The sequence below is a fragment of the Brachyhypopomus gauderio genome, chromosome 7 (genome assembly GCF_052324685.1).
Source record: "Brachyhypopomus gauderio isolate BG-103 chromosome 7, BGAUD_0.2, whole genome shotgun sequence".
Lineage (NCBI taxonomy): Eukaryota > Metazoa > Chordata > Actinopteri > Gymnotiformes > Hypopomidae > Brachyhypopomus > Brachyhypopomus gauderio.
The window spans coordinates 25736824-25752670 of NC_135217.1; positions in this window are offsets into that span (position 1 = coordinate 25736824).

Genomic DNA, 15847 nt, shown 5'->3' on the forward strand with positions numbered 1-15847 from the left:
ACATTTTGATAAACATGACATAAGCAACACATAATGTAAAAAACAACAGACAACTGCCCATGTCCATTTGCAATATGTACAAAAGCATTTGCTGTGACGTGCGGAGGAACGGACACGACACGTAGCAGATAGGGTGCAAACACGAACTTTACTTCACACAGAACACGTAGCTTCACTGCGGTGGCGCAAGCACATCACTGTGACACTCACACTGGCATGAAACTTAGACAAAGACGAGCACACGACACTGCGCGAACGCACATTAAATAAGTGAGTTACACAGACCCACGTGACCTCGAGACAAGGCACAGGTGTAACAAACGAACACGCTCACAAGCAACCCACACCCATGAAAGTACAAACATGGACATAACTGCACGCAGACGACGTCATGACACACCCACAGGGAAGGGTCCGGAGCTGTCACCGTGACATTTGCAAAATGTTAAACACAAGGAGAAATTCAATTATGATGTGCACAAGTGACAAGGAGATGTGGAGACTGAATGAACTGTTTTGAGAATTTCAATTCTGATCTGAGAAATGAACCAAACTGACTGAGAAAAACTGTAAATGAGTTGCAAAATGAATAGAAATATAGTCCAGACATTGACAAGGTAGAAATAATTTTATATATTTTTAAAAATAATTTTCTACTTTAAACTTTGCTTTCGTCAAAGAATGCTCCCTTTGCAGCAATTACAGCATTGCAGACCATTGGCATTCTAGCTCTTAATTTGCTGAGGTAATCTGGAGAAATTTCACCCCATGCTTCCAGAAGTCACTCCCACAAGTTTGATTGGGTTGATGGGCACTTTTTTCATACCATACCGTCAAGCTGCTCCCACAACAGCTCAATGGGGTTGAGATCTGGTGACTGCGCTGGCCACTCCATTACCGATAAAACACCAGCTGCCTGCTTCTTCTCTAAATAGTTTGTGCATAATTTGGAGGTGTGCTTTGGGTCATTGTCCTGTTGCAGGATGGAATTGGCTCCAATCAAGCGCTGTCCACAGGGTATGGCATGGTGTTGCAAAATGGAGTGATAGCCTTCCTTATTCAAAATCCCTTTTACCTTGTACAAATCTCCCACTTTACCAGCACCAAAGCAACCCCAGAACATCACATTACCTCCACCATGTTTGACAGATGGTGTCAGGCACTCTTCCAGCATCTTTTCAGTTGTTCTGCGTCTCACAAATGTTCGTCTATGTGATCCAAACACCTCAAACTTTGAATCGTCTGTCCAAAACACTTTTTTCCAATCTTCCTCTGTCCAATGTCAGTGTTCTTTTGCCCATATTAATCTTTTTCTTTTATTAGCCAGTCTCAGATATGACTTTTTCTTTGCCACTGTGCCCTGAAGGCCAGCATCCCGGAGTCGCCTCTTCACTGTAGATGTTGACACTGGCGTTTTGCGGGTACTATTTAATGAAGCTGCCAGTTGAGGACCTGTGAGACGTCGATTTCTCAAACTTGAGATTCTAATGTACTTGTCATCTTGCTCAGTTGTGCAGCGGGGCCTTCCACTTCTCCTTCTACTCTGGTTAGAGCCTGTCTGTGCTCTCCTCTGAAGGGAGTAGTACACACCATTGTAGGAAATCTTCAGTTTCTTGGCAATGTCTCACATGGAATAGGCTTCATTTCTTAGAACAAGAATAGACTGTCAAGTTTCAATTGAAAGTTGTCTTTTTCTGGCCATTTTGTTAGTTTAATCAAACCAACAATTATAATGCTCCAGATTCTCAACTAGCTCAAAGGAAGGTCAGTTTTATAGCTTCTCTAATCAGCAAAACTGTTTTCAGCTGTGCTAACCTACTTGCACAAGGGTTTTCAAGGGTTTTCTAAATATCCAATAGCCTTCTTACACAGTTAGCAAACACAATGTACCATTAGAACACTGGAGTGATGGTTGTCGGAAATGGGTCTCCATACATCTATGTAGATATTGCATTAAAAACCAGACATTTACAGCTAGAATAGTCATTTACCACACTAATAATGTATAGAGTGTATTGTTGATTCATTTAATGTTAGCTACATAGAAAAAAACTGCTTTTCTTTCAAAAATAAGAACATTTCTAAGTGGCCACAAACCTTTTAATGGTAGTATATTAGAGCTGGGCGATATGGGAAAAAATCGAATTTTGTCAGTTGATATCAATATATATCACAATATAAATCAAATCACTATTTCTTTTATTCTTTAAGTGAGAATGAACACAACAATAACACAACTCTTGTTTCTGGCTACAACCTGCAGATTGTTATTCATAAGAGTTGTTATACAGTGTAAAGTTTTTGATATCGTCTTCCGATTATTAACAGCATTATAAATTTGTTCAGTCCACAGTGTGTTAAGAAATTCACAACACACGGGTGTCAGGAAAGAGTTTCAAAGTTTAATAAGAATTGTAACTGCAGAAGAAAAGTTGTAACTGAGGGGCAGAAACAAGGATAAGGGAATGAACAAAATGTCAGAGTGCTCTGATTGAGCGTCACAGATAGTGAATCTTAAATCCCCATACAGTCTCATTACGTTCAATGGCACTGTTCCGACTCCTTGGCAGAATCTGACTCCCCTCATTTGCACACATATAAAGATGCTACAGATGATATTCATGATTTCCGTTGTTTGCATGCATAAATAACGTGTAATCTTTAATTGTTCATCATAGCAAAACAAAACTAGAGTGCTCAATGAACCAACTCACAGGACTGAAATGTCTGGTTAATGTCTTTTTAAAAATGTTGGTGACTTATCTGGATGTGTACGCCAGGGGTTCTCAACGTTTTCTACCTTATGGCCCACCTGTTTACAACTTGAAAGCGTCAAGGCCCCCAGGAAAGGCAAAGAACACCTGCCTTAATGAAAGATGATATTTAACCTGAGATTATATACACACAGAGCACTATACCTTAATACCCACTATAACTTAATTCTGCTATTTTTAAAATTCCATAGCATATAATAAAAAAGAAGTTGGCTATACTCAAGAAAACTGATGACAGCAATCATATACCTCTAGATGGATTCTTCCTCCTGTCTATTTAAATCATCAGAAAGTTGTCACCACTGACAAAGTTATTTTGGAAATTACTTCTCTAGAGTAATCTGCACACTCTGTAGAGTAACACTGCAGCATCCTTCTGGACATGCCTACAGAACCTCAAACACTGATGTTTATTAATACATTTAAAAGAGAAATTAATAATGACAAAGTTTAACCAATGAGCTAAAACGTATGGAATAATATGTAAAATATGTAAATAAGTAAAAATAAATATAGAAGTCACTCTTGATAAGTGCAGTATTGAAGATTTAAACAGAAGTGACATTGTTATTAAACAAGTTATTAAAAGGAAAATCATATAGGTAGAACAGCCCTGACATCCCATATTCTGCCTGACCCTCTGCATAGATTATTCTTGCAGTAGCCATCTTTATGTTCTTCCATTCATGTGGATGTCCTATTGCTTGTTTCTGTCCAATTTTATCACACCCCGAGGAACCATCGGAGAGCAGCAAACCTACTGCATTCCTGCAGTGTACTACCAGGCCGGAAGGGAAGAGGTGAAGAAGATGTCTGTGAAAGGGGTGATAAAGATCTCCAGGTCCTGGTGCAGCCCCACTACAGGGGCCTCAGCCAGACATGTCCTGGAGGTTTTGATTTCTGCAAGTTAAATAAGGTGTCCAGGCAGAGATGATGGGATGAGACATGGCTGGTGACGGAGACCACCTTTTGCCACTGATTTAGCACCCCTAACGCCGAGTCAAGAACAAATCAATTCACTAATCCCACTAGAGTGCAGCAGTAACAATTTTATGAAATTCTTTAATGATAAGATTGATAAAATTAGGGGAAAAAATTGTCATGCTATCTCAGAGCCTGTTAACCTGCCAATGCACCCTGACAGCTGTCTGGTCAGATCTGATGCTCTCTTGGAGTCCTTCTCTCCATTTGGTCATGAGGAGCTTATTTCATTGGTAGGACCTGCTAAGCCCTCCACATGCATACTAGATGCCGTACCAACCCATCTACTTAAAGAATTACTGCACAGCAATGTAGATGTAACGCTTGGGAGGAGGCAGGCGCGACGAACAGATGCAGTGACATAAAATGTTTAATGTGCTGAACAAAAGTGAAAGTGCGACGCGTACAGCGCGAGCACTGCAACTAGTGACACTCACACGACACGAGCTTAGACAAAGACGAGCACAAGGCACTGCGTGAACGCACATTAAATAGGTGATGAACACAGACGCTCGTGATCTCGAGACAAGGCACAGGTGCGACTACGAACATGCTCACAAACAACCCACACCCACGGAAGTACAAACATGGACATAACTGCACGCAGACGACATAACAACACGCCCACAGGGAAGGGTCCGGAGCTGTCACCGTGACAGTAGAACCTTTGCTTACCATAATTAATTATTCTCTGACCCTGGGCTACATTCCCAGTTCATATAAACTTGCAGTCATCAAGCCGCTAATCATCAACTTGCAGTCATCAAGCCCATGAACTGTCCAACTATAGGCCAATCTCTAATCTGTCGTTCATATCCAAAATCTTTGAAAAAGTAGTTTCTTCGCAACTCTCTTCCTTCTTACAGACAGAACATGTCTTAGAGTTATTTCAGTCTGGATTTAGACCCCATCACAGCACTGAAACGGCACTGACTAAAGTACTGAACGATCTCTTAATATCCTCTGATAAAGGACATGTTTCTTTTCGCAGTGCTGCTTTTGACACCATTGATCATAATATTCTACTAAATAGGCTGGAGACACTCATTGGCATAAGAGGTCAAGCACTCTCCTGGTTCAGGTCCTAACTGACAGATTGTTACCAATTTGTACTAGTAAATAACAAATGCTAAGGTAAAATATGGTGTCCCACAAGGATCTGTACTGGGCCCCATATTATTCTCATTATATATGCTACCACTGGGTACTATCATTTGTAGGCATGGTATTAGCTTCCACTGCTACGCAGATGATACTCAGTTTTATATATCTTCCAATCCGGATGATATCACTACTACTCTTAAGATTGAAAACTGCATCCAGGACATTAAAAACTGGCATCTCATTTTCTTCAACTAAATTCCGATAAGACTGAGGTGCTGATTCTTGGACCCAAAGCTACTAGAAGCAATTTGGCTGATATTCCCCTTACCCTAGAGGGTTTTTCAGTAACTCCTAATTCTACAGCAAAAAGCTTAGGTGTCACTATTGATCTTTTATTTGACACATTTATATGCAATGTCACTGAAGCTGCCTTTTTCTGTTTACGTAATATGGCCAAACTGAGATACTTACTTTCGTTAGCTCAGTGGTTCCCAAACTTTTTCTGCCGTGCCCCCCATTAGTAGATGAGAATATTTTTGCCCCCCCCCCCCCCCCCCCCATTTTGACTAGGGATGCACCGATTCACGTTTTTCACTTCCAATACCCATTCATATATCTGAGGCTTAGTATCGGCCGATACTGATCCGATACCGATCTGATAGAGTAAAACAGTGCTGAATCGACTTAAAACATTTTTTTTTAAACACAGACATACTGAATTACAAGTTTATTGAAAACTCTGCACCAGTATAGCACACTTAAACACACATAAAAACATGTAAAGACAACACAACTTGCATTTGTTCAGTCAGGGCAATTATGAATATAACATTGAATGTAAAATACCAAAGAACCTGAAACAGACAAAAACAATAGGTTCACATCTTTGGTCAAACATGGAAAAAAATAAACTGCAAGAAACCTTTGAAATGGTTCAAGAATTCTAAATATCATTTAAAATAAATAAGGAGATGAAATAAGAGAAACAGCAATACCTATGCGGCTAGTTTGCTAGCGTTGACATCACGCAGAGCACAAAACATGTAACGGCCAGAAATATGTGTACTGTCTCTTTAAGGGAGCGAGTTGAGCGCGCGTATGGAATATTGTTGTTATTTAGCTTTCTGCCGTAGACCGACCCAGACCAATGCTCTTTATTTTATCTTTATTTTATTTCTGTAAGTAACGCATTCAATGAGCTTTGGACAACTCACCAGTTCATGTATGAACAGTCAAGTAATGATGGAGCCCCGGTTTATTTTGGTCAACCAGCAAATAAACGGACTAAGTGGAATAGCACCAGCGCGAGTACGAGACAGTGATTCACCTCTCCTCTGTGTGCTTCGTGTTTCACTCGCCTGTTAACTGTCCAAGTTTTCTGTCCGTGTCGGAGTGTAACTCCGAAAAGCGTTACAAGCATAGAATTAGACTGAATAGATCTGTTTTAATGGATCGGTCACATTGTCACCGATACCCGATCTAGAATTTTTTCAGATATTAATATCGGAATCGGTGCATCCCTAATATTGACACATGTGCACGTTTTACTTTCAAGCTCCGCGCCCCCCCTGCAATAGCTCCGCGCCCCACCTAGGGGGCGCGCCCCCCACTTTGGGAACCACTGCGTTAGCTGATGCAGAGAAGCCGGCCCATGCTTTTGTCTCGTCAATATTAGACTACAGTAATGGTCTTCTATTGGATGCTCTAAACAGTTCATAAAGAAACTACAACTTGTACAAAATGCTGCAGCTAGAGTCCTAACTAAGGCTAGAAAATTCGATCATATTAAATATCGAATTTAATTAAAAATTCTTCTGTTAACCTATAAGGCGTTAAATGGTCTTGCCCCACAATATCTGAGTGAACTCATTGCTTACTACAACCCATCTCACCCTTTGCATTCCCAAAATGCTGGATTTCTCTAAGTTCCAAAAATTTGTAAGACTACAGATGGAGGCAGAGCTTTCTCCTTTAAAGCCCCTCAATTATGGAGTAGCCTTCCAGCTCCAATCCGAGATTCTGACACAGTTCCAATCTTTAAATCTAGACTTAAGACTCACCTATTTAATCAAACCTTCAGTTAATATTCACCTTGTAAGGTGTAGGGGCTCGGGGGGCTCCAGACGTTGAGATTTCTGGTAATCTGAGATGTTGATGCTGTCATCCAGCTGTGCCATGGCATCACTCTAGTTGTGACAATGACTTGGCTGGAAAGCAATGTCTCAGTGAGCCCTCATGACTGTGGTCACCTCTGAACCCCTCCCTTTAGTTATGCTGCTATAGATTAGCTTGCCGGAGCCACATGCTCATCACTGGCACGTGAGCTATGTACATTTAAGTCAATGGTGGTTTAAATTCATGTCCACTCAGTCTGTATTTCTATCTTCTTGCATGCCTCCACCCAAGACGATTGGATACAGGCACCTGCCTGAGCTATGTATGTTTTAAATCAATGGCTGTTTAAATTGATGTCCACACACTCAACCTGTATTGTCTATCTTTTTGCATGCTTCTACCTAAGACGATTGCATGCAAGCACCTACAGGCACCTGGGAGATGGTCTGGCTTGCCAGTGGATGTACTGATGCCGGGGTTGGATGTGCCATTGCCACAAGAGGACGTGCTGATGCTAGCTCCTACCTGAGGCTCACCATCTACACTGAAGGGACTGTGACTTGGCCGGGAAACAAGAACCATAACTATAACTGTAGAACCACCTTTTGTCCACAAATATGGACTTGTGCTAAGGGGCCACCCAATGGAGGATGGGTTCCCTTTTGAGTCTTGGTCCTCCTGAGGTTTCTTCCTAATCCCCACCATCACATGGAGTTTTTCATAGGGAGACACTGTCGCCTTTGGCTTGCTCATTAGGGATCTGGACCCATAAGATTGTAAAGCTGCTTTGTCACATGTGTTGTAAAAAGCACTATATAAATAAATTTGACTTTGACCCCGGTGATGCTCCACCAACACCAGGCCTCCACAGAATGGAGGATCACCCTTCTTCTGCACAGCAGACCTCCGGATGTGTCGTTACGTTTTGGCCTGTACGACCTCTAGCGACAGAAGATCCCTGGTGGTGGTCACTATGGTAACCTAAGAATGTTTCCTGCTCTTTGTTTCCATGTGAACTTTGCTTGCATTTAGATTTGATGCTCCGTTGCTAAGCGAGTGCCCCTCTCATGAATAGACCCCTTCAACTTTCAGATTCAGATTTAGCAATATTAAAGCAGAAACCGGATAAACCAACATTAAAATGGTAACATGGCAATTGAAGCACAGCATGAATCAACTGTGGCCTCCTGAAAGGTCTGTGTCCTCCTAGTCGTACTGTGGAGCAGTGCGATCTTATATTTACACACAGGTTAAACCTTGTTTGTAAGACTTGAAAGAATGTAATTTACAAACAATAAGAAGCCATCCCTCCACCGCTTATAAATAGACAAATGAGTATGGCACCAGGGTGGACTAAGGCCAACACGATACACAAGACCATCTCCCTCCCCACGTTCTCTCCTCTTCACTAACAATAAAGAACAAACAGGTAAAAACACGAGCAACACGAGCAAACACGAGCATTCAAACTGAGAATTCTCCTGAGACAGCACATGATAAGCAAACCTTAAACACTGTGACATGGCTTGTCTCCACATCGGTCAGCTATGAGCAGCAACTCTTAAGGGCAGTTTTGGGTTTGGAGTCTATATAATCCAGAATGCAAAATCTGTCATCATAATCTGAAGATGAAGGCTGGGTGTGACTTAAACGTAAGCCCAGCTCCTGGATCCTGTAACTGCAGCAACCCTGGAGACAGAGAGAAACCCGCCAGTGTTCTGTGACACACAGCTGAGCAGAGATTGATTGGAATGTGGAAGTCATTCTGGTTTATACGATTCCCCCATGAAGCTGCTTGCCTTGTGTGATCTGTGCTGTCAGGTGCTGCATTCTGATTTTAAAGTCACTCTGGAAACCTCCACACTCACACACAAATTCACACCACACGTACTTTCTTACTTGCCAATATATGGGATCTGTATGACCCAGGTCCTAATTAGTAAATAACTGCATAATGCTCATGCAGCAGTGTAGATAGTGTCAGTGATAGTCAACTGTACTCTTCCCCACTTCTGATCTACAGAACGTCTGATCTACAGAACGTCTGATCTATAGAACGAATATAGCTGTGATATTTCAGCAGGTCATTTGTGTTTTCCCAAGATGGCTGCCTCATTCCTTCCTTATTTCTCCCAATGTCTTCAGCCACAAGAAGGAGTAACATTACTGAGCTAGAGGGAAGATCAGACTGGACATGAGGAGGGGAGATCAGACTAGACGTGGGGAGGGGAGATCAGACTTGATATGAGGAGGGGAGATCAGACTGGACGTGACTCTTCAGATCCAGTGGCATGGCAACCCATAATAACGAGCTCATTTTATGGTTACTCATAGAGGTTTTTTTTTTCTTTTTTTTTTTTTTAAACCAGTGAACAATTCTCAAAGTGATCTTTGTTAAAACTTGTTCAAAGTCTTGAATATTCTTATATGATTTTTTTTGCTAAATTGTTATTTTGCTGTGTTGTGCTGTGAATTATTATTTAAGTGTGTTGTGTTAGTGTTGCACAAGACTTGACTGTGTGGAATTTATATACGTTGAGGACCCCCTCCCTTTTGGGCATGTGTTTACGTCATCTACGTCTACTCGTCTGCGTCTGTGGATCTTCGTGGGTGTGGTTGTGTCTTGTGATAATCCGTCTCACCTGTGGCTCGTCTCGTAATCACGCGGGGCTTATGTGGTTTGTCTATGTAATGTGCGTTCGCGCAGTGTCCTGTGCTCGTCGTTGTCTAAAGTCTACACGTTGCCGTGTCACTTAAATGTTCTACGTGTGCTATATGCGCTATTTGTGTGTAAAAATAAAAGTGACGTCTGTCACCAAAGAAGGATCCGTGTCTCCTGCTTCACGCCACCCCGAACGTCACATCAGTATTACTCCTGATACTGTATGTAAAAAAGTAAAAAATATTTTCTTTTTACTTTTAGGCCTTTAAAAATGAGAAAATCTTTTCTTTGAAAGTTATGTTTATGGTTGAAACAGGTCAGATTCACCACAGAGGTTTACCTGTGTGTGTTGTGAAGGTAACACACCAACTGCTGATTCCCTTGTTTCCTAGAATAAACATTTATTTAACCAGATAATCCTCTATGAACTGTACTTTCAATATTGGTGACAATATATGTATGTAAACTATAGCATTAATGAAAATGTTGAAAGTATTTTTAGCTGCAAATTAGCATCCTACTGTTTTTGCAGAATTCAATGTTTTTTCTGTAAATGCAGAACCCAGTTTGCTCAATATGACCCTGCAGATCAACCATGCATATAAAGCATGCAATTATTCAGAGGAATTTTCAAGTAAAACACCTTCCTTTCTCAATATGAGACATACGCCCATGAGATGGTGTCTCCCGGGGACTGTGCACGTTTCTGTCTTTTGTGAATGGGTGTATAAGTCACGCTAACCCAGCAACAGTCTCTGGAGAACTGTCAATAGTTCAGCACCATGGATAGCACCATCCATCTGCCCTCTAAGCGCAACTTCTGTATGAAGTCACTTCTCCCCAAAAATCAGCATATTAGCAGCATCCCACATAAAAGAACTAGTAAACTGTCCCCCAGAGGAACTGTAATCACACAGCCATATGGCCATAATGCTAACAATGTCTTTTTTGTTTGTACACAGCGCAGTTAGCAGCGCCCACAGCGAGTGGGACAGCCTAGGAGAACAGCCGGGTCTCCTGTCCCGGAGCTACCGTTTCTCCACCTCCTGCTCTACACTTCATACCTCGCTTCTGGGACCAGGTTTACAGTGAAGCTAGGCTTGGATGGCCACGTTGTGAAGAGCCTACACAGCTGAGTAATAAAACAACTTCTGCTAACCATTGACCAGAGTGTCTTATATCCGCTTGATTCTTAACCGGGTGTTTAGGTATTTTCTACAGTGAACTCCGCTTTAAGGAATCTGTACTGATAATCCTGACTGAATTTGTGACTAACACAGTGGGGCAAATTCATAAACCATATCCCCAGATTTTAGCATGATGTTAACAGCAAGTTGCGCTGTGGTAACATGTCTCCTTTCTGCTAAATGTGGACTACTGGTGTATTTCACCATTTACATGATATATGGTGCTACCTCAGCTTGTTCTTATTTGCATGTGACATATTCATGATTCATAACAAAACACTGCAGAAAACACCACCTGAACCTCTCTGGACTGAGTGATCTTTTCTCTAAACGTGTTTGGTCTCACTTGCAAATCACCAAAAAAAGACACTCGCACCATTTATCTGACCGACACATCTACTTAAATTGTTCATTTTTGGAGTGAGCACGGTGGCTAACGTTGCTACGGCAACAGTACACAAACAGGAAACTGACTTGCTTGAACAGTTTACCGATTACCATGAAGTTTTGTCATAAGAAAATTCAGGTTCAGGTGATACAGAGGAAGAAACAAAATTGCTGTTCTGCCGTGATTTAGAAGAGCTTGTGTTAACCAGTTGGAGCCAAGCACTCATTGTTGTGAAAGTTGCGAATGCGTGAGATTTTCATGGCAGCTGTCAACACACCACTGGTCTCACGTTTAGTCATTTGGCACTTGGCATGAGTCTTTCATATTTATGATCTCATTTGCATGTTGATTCTGTCACCTTGAACACTAATTATCTTGGTTGCTTTATGAATAAGAGTTAAGTGCTGTCACTGTTACACATTTTGCATGGCACAGCATGTGTAGCATTGAGTTTTAGCAATCTGCCACAGTATGTCAATAAGGCTATTACTAGTTAGGTAATGTTGGCTAGCTAACATTATTTGCTGAAATGAAGTGAATGTAATTAAAAGACATCAAAATGTTATATGACTGTCAGATAACACATTGAGCAAGTTCTGAGCATTAAAATATTAACATAATCAGAACTATCAAAAAAGGAAGCAGCAGTCATGATGTCACAAGTAATTTGAAGACCATGAAAACTGTGGTATTGGAGTTCAATCAGGCATTTAATTGCTGTTGACATAATTGGAAATGACTCCCATAAATGTCTCTCAAGATAATAAGATAGAAGGGAGAGAGAGAGAGAGAGAGAGAGAGAGAGAGAGAGAGAGAAACACAGCACGTGTGGCTAACCAAGCTGAAATTACCCAGACAGTTGAACAGTTGCGATAAGCAGCAGATGCTGGCGTATCAAGAACTCACAGCCACATTTCTCCTACGTCCTGCAAGCCCTGTGTGATTGACAGCTGGGGAAGGAGGCGGAGGTGAGGACCAGCCCCAGACTGGCACCCAGTTTGCATTACTGAATACAGGCCTGTCCGTACAATCTCACCAAGGGAGATCAGACGTCAGTCATGTGTGCTCACTGGTGCCCCTGCAGGCAGAGATTAATATCTTGCCTGTAAGGATCATTTCCAGTTTGAAGGCTGTGCCCTAATCACAAGAGCATGTGCAGGTATAAGCACTGGAGCAGGACCTGATGTGGTGGGCTGCATGCAGAGGGTGAGAAATAATTACAAATTATTTATTATTATTATTATTATTATTAATATATTATAACACAACACACCTGCATTACATCCTAGCTACATCACACCTGTGTTATTACTTCCCAGATACAGCACACTTGCATTATGTCAATGCTACAACACACATGGGTCAGCTCATCATTCATTAAATCTCAGTTTCCAACTGCATTCTAGACTATATAATCCACTATATAACCCATTACCCATTATATTACCAATTATATTGCCAAGTATATTACCAAGTTTTGTAAGTTCTAAAGCTAAAGCTGCTTAAAGCTAACAGCTAAAGTTTTGCTGAACCCATCCAGACTCCTTCAAACACACCTATGCTATAACGAACCTATGCTCAAATACACATTCTTGCAGTAATAATACTGAAGGAACAGTAGAGTAACAATGTCTTCAAACCCAAAGTAACATTACTGAATGATACTGACCATTGTACTCCATAGGCCATAGACTCTTCTTTCTCTCATAGAGCATGGTTCATGTGATTTCTGTTGGCACCTGTGACGGGCGGGGGTGAGCAACGAAAAGGAAGCAATCACGCCAAGTCTCAGGGAAAAATGATGGTTTAATAGAAAGTGTGCAAACCTAAAACCCGTGCACTATCTCCAAATTAAGGATATAATGACCAGCGGTCAACTGGTACAAAGACAAGACATATATAGGCAAACAAACGACCCTCAGGTGAGACGGATCACGGGCTCCGCCCACCTGAAGGACGCACATGACGTCACCAAACAACAACAACAACAGCCGCTGTGGACGGAGGCGGCCGGTAGGGGGCCGCCTCACCGTGACAGACCCCCCCACCAAGCCGCCCTCCCCTCCACTGGGTGTGTGGCACACAGCGGCTGCACACAAAACATGAAGGGGCAGGAAGGCAGAGACAGGCAGGAACACACCTCCTGCCGTCCGGGAGCTGAAACATAAAACACAAAACGTTACACAGCTCACCTCCCCGGGCGGGACCCTGGACTGACCGGGCCGTTAACAACACAAAACCACGCCCCGGTCGGTCACAGGGCCCTCACGCCCTAACCGGCATTCAGCTGGTAAGCCCCTTGGGTGTGAGGACGAGGGGCTACGGCTCCTCTCTCGTCCCTCGTGTGTGTGTGGGTGTGCAGGCTACCTCTCCAAGGCGTGGCTACTTCACCTCCTGGACCTACCTCCTCCCAGAGCTGACCCCTGCCTTCTGCTAGGGGTCACCCCAGCCTCCTGGGGAGTCAACCCCTCCCGGGGCCTCTCATCTCAAGGTGGACTCCTCCACCCAACCCAGGAGCGCCAGAGACCGAGGCCCAGAGCACCCCCGACGCGGGCTAGGGAGCAGCCCCAAGGGCCTCCTGGTCACCCCGGGCAGGAGGGAGGATCTCCATCCCCAGCAGGAGCTTTTCAGACCGGAGCCCCATGGTCCCCAAACATCCGGGGGCCCCAGCCCTCTAGGGAGGGGCTCTTCACGACCGGGCTCCGGTCACCCCACAACACAAGGGGGCTCCTGCCAGGTGGAGACCCCCACAAGGTCCAGGAACACTGCCAAGGAGAAGCACCTGCACAAAGAACACAACCTCACACACACACACACACACACACACACCACACACATATACAAACACGAAACACAAACGCGCCCTACCCTATTCAGGGCCTCCCTCGGGAGAGACGCCCTCCGTGACACACCCCATGGCACGGGACCACAGACGGTCCCCCCCCCCCCAAACACACATTTAAGGGGAGGAGCATGTGTGGAATTACATTTAACAGTTGACATCACGCTAGGACAAAACACACACGCAAAGACTAGACAAGCAAACAAAAACGGTGCACAGACAGACAGACGGGACCTACACATGCGCGCTCGACATAAACACACAGTGACGCGCGCCGCTCAGAGTCGCAGTCGCTCCCCACATTTAACACAAGACACACGGGGAGCGAGGCGACGGTGACGAGCGGCGACCGCGTCACACACAAAACATTCAACATAGAACATAACGAGCACGCACACTGATCCACACATCCGTCGACAAACACACGTTTTAACAAACACGAAACATGAAGAGCCTTCCAGGGAAGACGCCCTGGTCCTCACCGTGCCACAAACACAGACACGGCGGAGCTCTTCAAACAAGCAAACAAACAACAGACACGAAGAGTTTTCCCAGGGCAGACAGCCCTGGTCATGTCTCGTGGTAAGTGTTTGTCTACGTGGTGTTTTGTGAAGAGTTCCGCCGTGCTTTTGTGTTGTGTTTGTGGCACGGCGGAACTCTTCACAAAACACCACGTAGACAAACACTTACCACGAGACATGACCACGAACGAAGGAGAAAGAAAAAGAGACTCGGCGGCTTCCGAAGGGTGGCTGGTCATTCTGTGACGGGCGGGGGTGAGCAACGAAAAGGAAGCGATCACGCCAAGTCTCAGGGAAAAATGATGGTTTAATAGAAAGCGTGCAAACCTAAAACCCGTGCACTATCTCCAAATTAAGGATATAATGACCAGCGGTCAACTGGTACAAAGACAAGACATATATAGGCAAACAAACGACCCTCAGGTGAGACGGATCACGGGCTCCGCCCACCTGAAGGACGCACATGACGTCACCAAACAACAACAACAACAGCCGCTGTGGACGGAGGCGGCCGGTAGGGGGCCGCCTCACCGTGACAGCACCAAGAAAGCACTTTCATTGTGTTATTTCACTGTGAGTGGTTTTTTTCATTTTGTGTGTTATTTCATTGTGAATGTTATTGTGAATATTACTTTGTCGTTATTTGCTTGCTCAGACATGACACTTCCAGACAGGCTGTGTTCTACTGACTGTGTTATATTGTTGGTGGTCTCACAACAGTGGTCACACCAACTGTATTATATTGTTGTTGGTCTCACAACAGTGGTCACACCAACTGTATTATATTGTTGGTGGTCTCACAACAGTGGTCACACCAACTGTATTATATTGTTGTTGGTCTCACAACAGTGGTCACACTCATTGTGTTATATTCTTATGCTATCACAACAGTGGCCACACCAACTGTATTGTATTTTTATAGACAACTGTTTTACATTTTGCATTTGTATGCCATTGATATCAAATGTCAGTATCACTCTGGTGTGCAAAGAAAGAGTGTCTCAAGGTGATACAGTTACATTGCACATTTAGGGAGGTGACACTATTAATAAAATATATGAAACATATCTCAGTTATACCACAGGGAATAAAGGGGCTTCCCATCTGCAGAAAGAAGTGAGAAGACCAAAACGCTTACACAGCAAGACCTATTTTTATATACAGCTCTATATTATATATATTATATATATATAGGTAGTTTATGCATTCTTTTGAAATCAAAGTCTTATATATTTGTGGATTGTAAAGCACCTTGAATTTCCTTGACAATGAA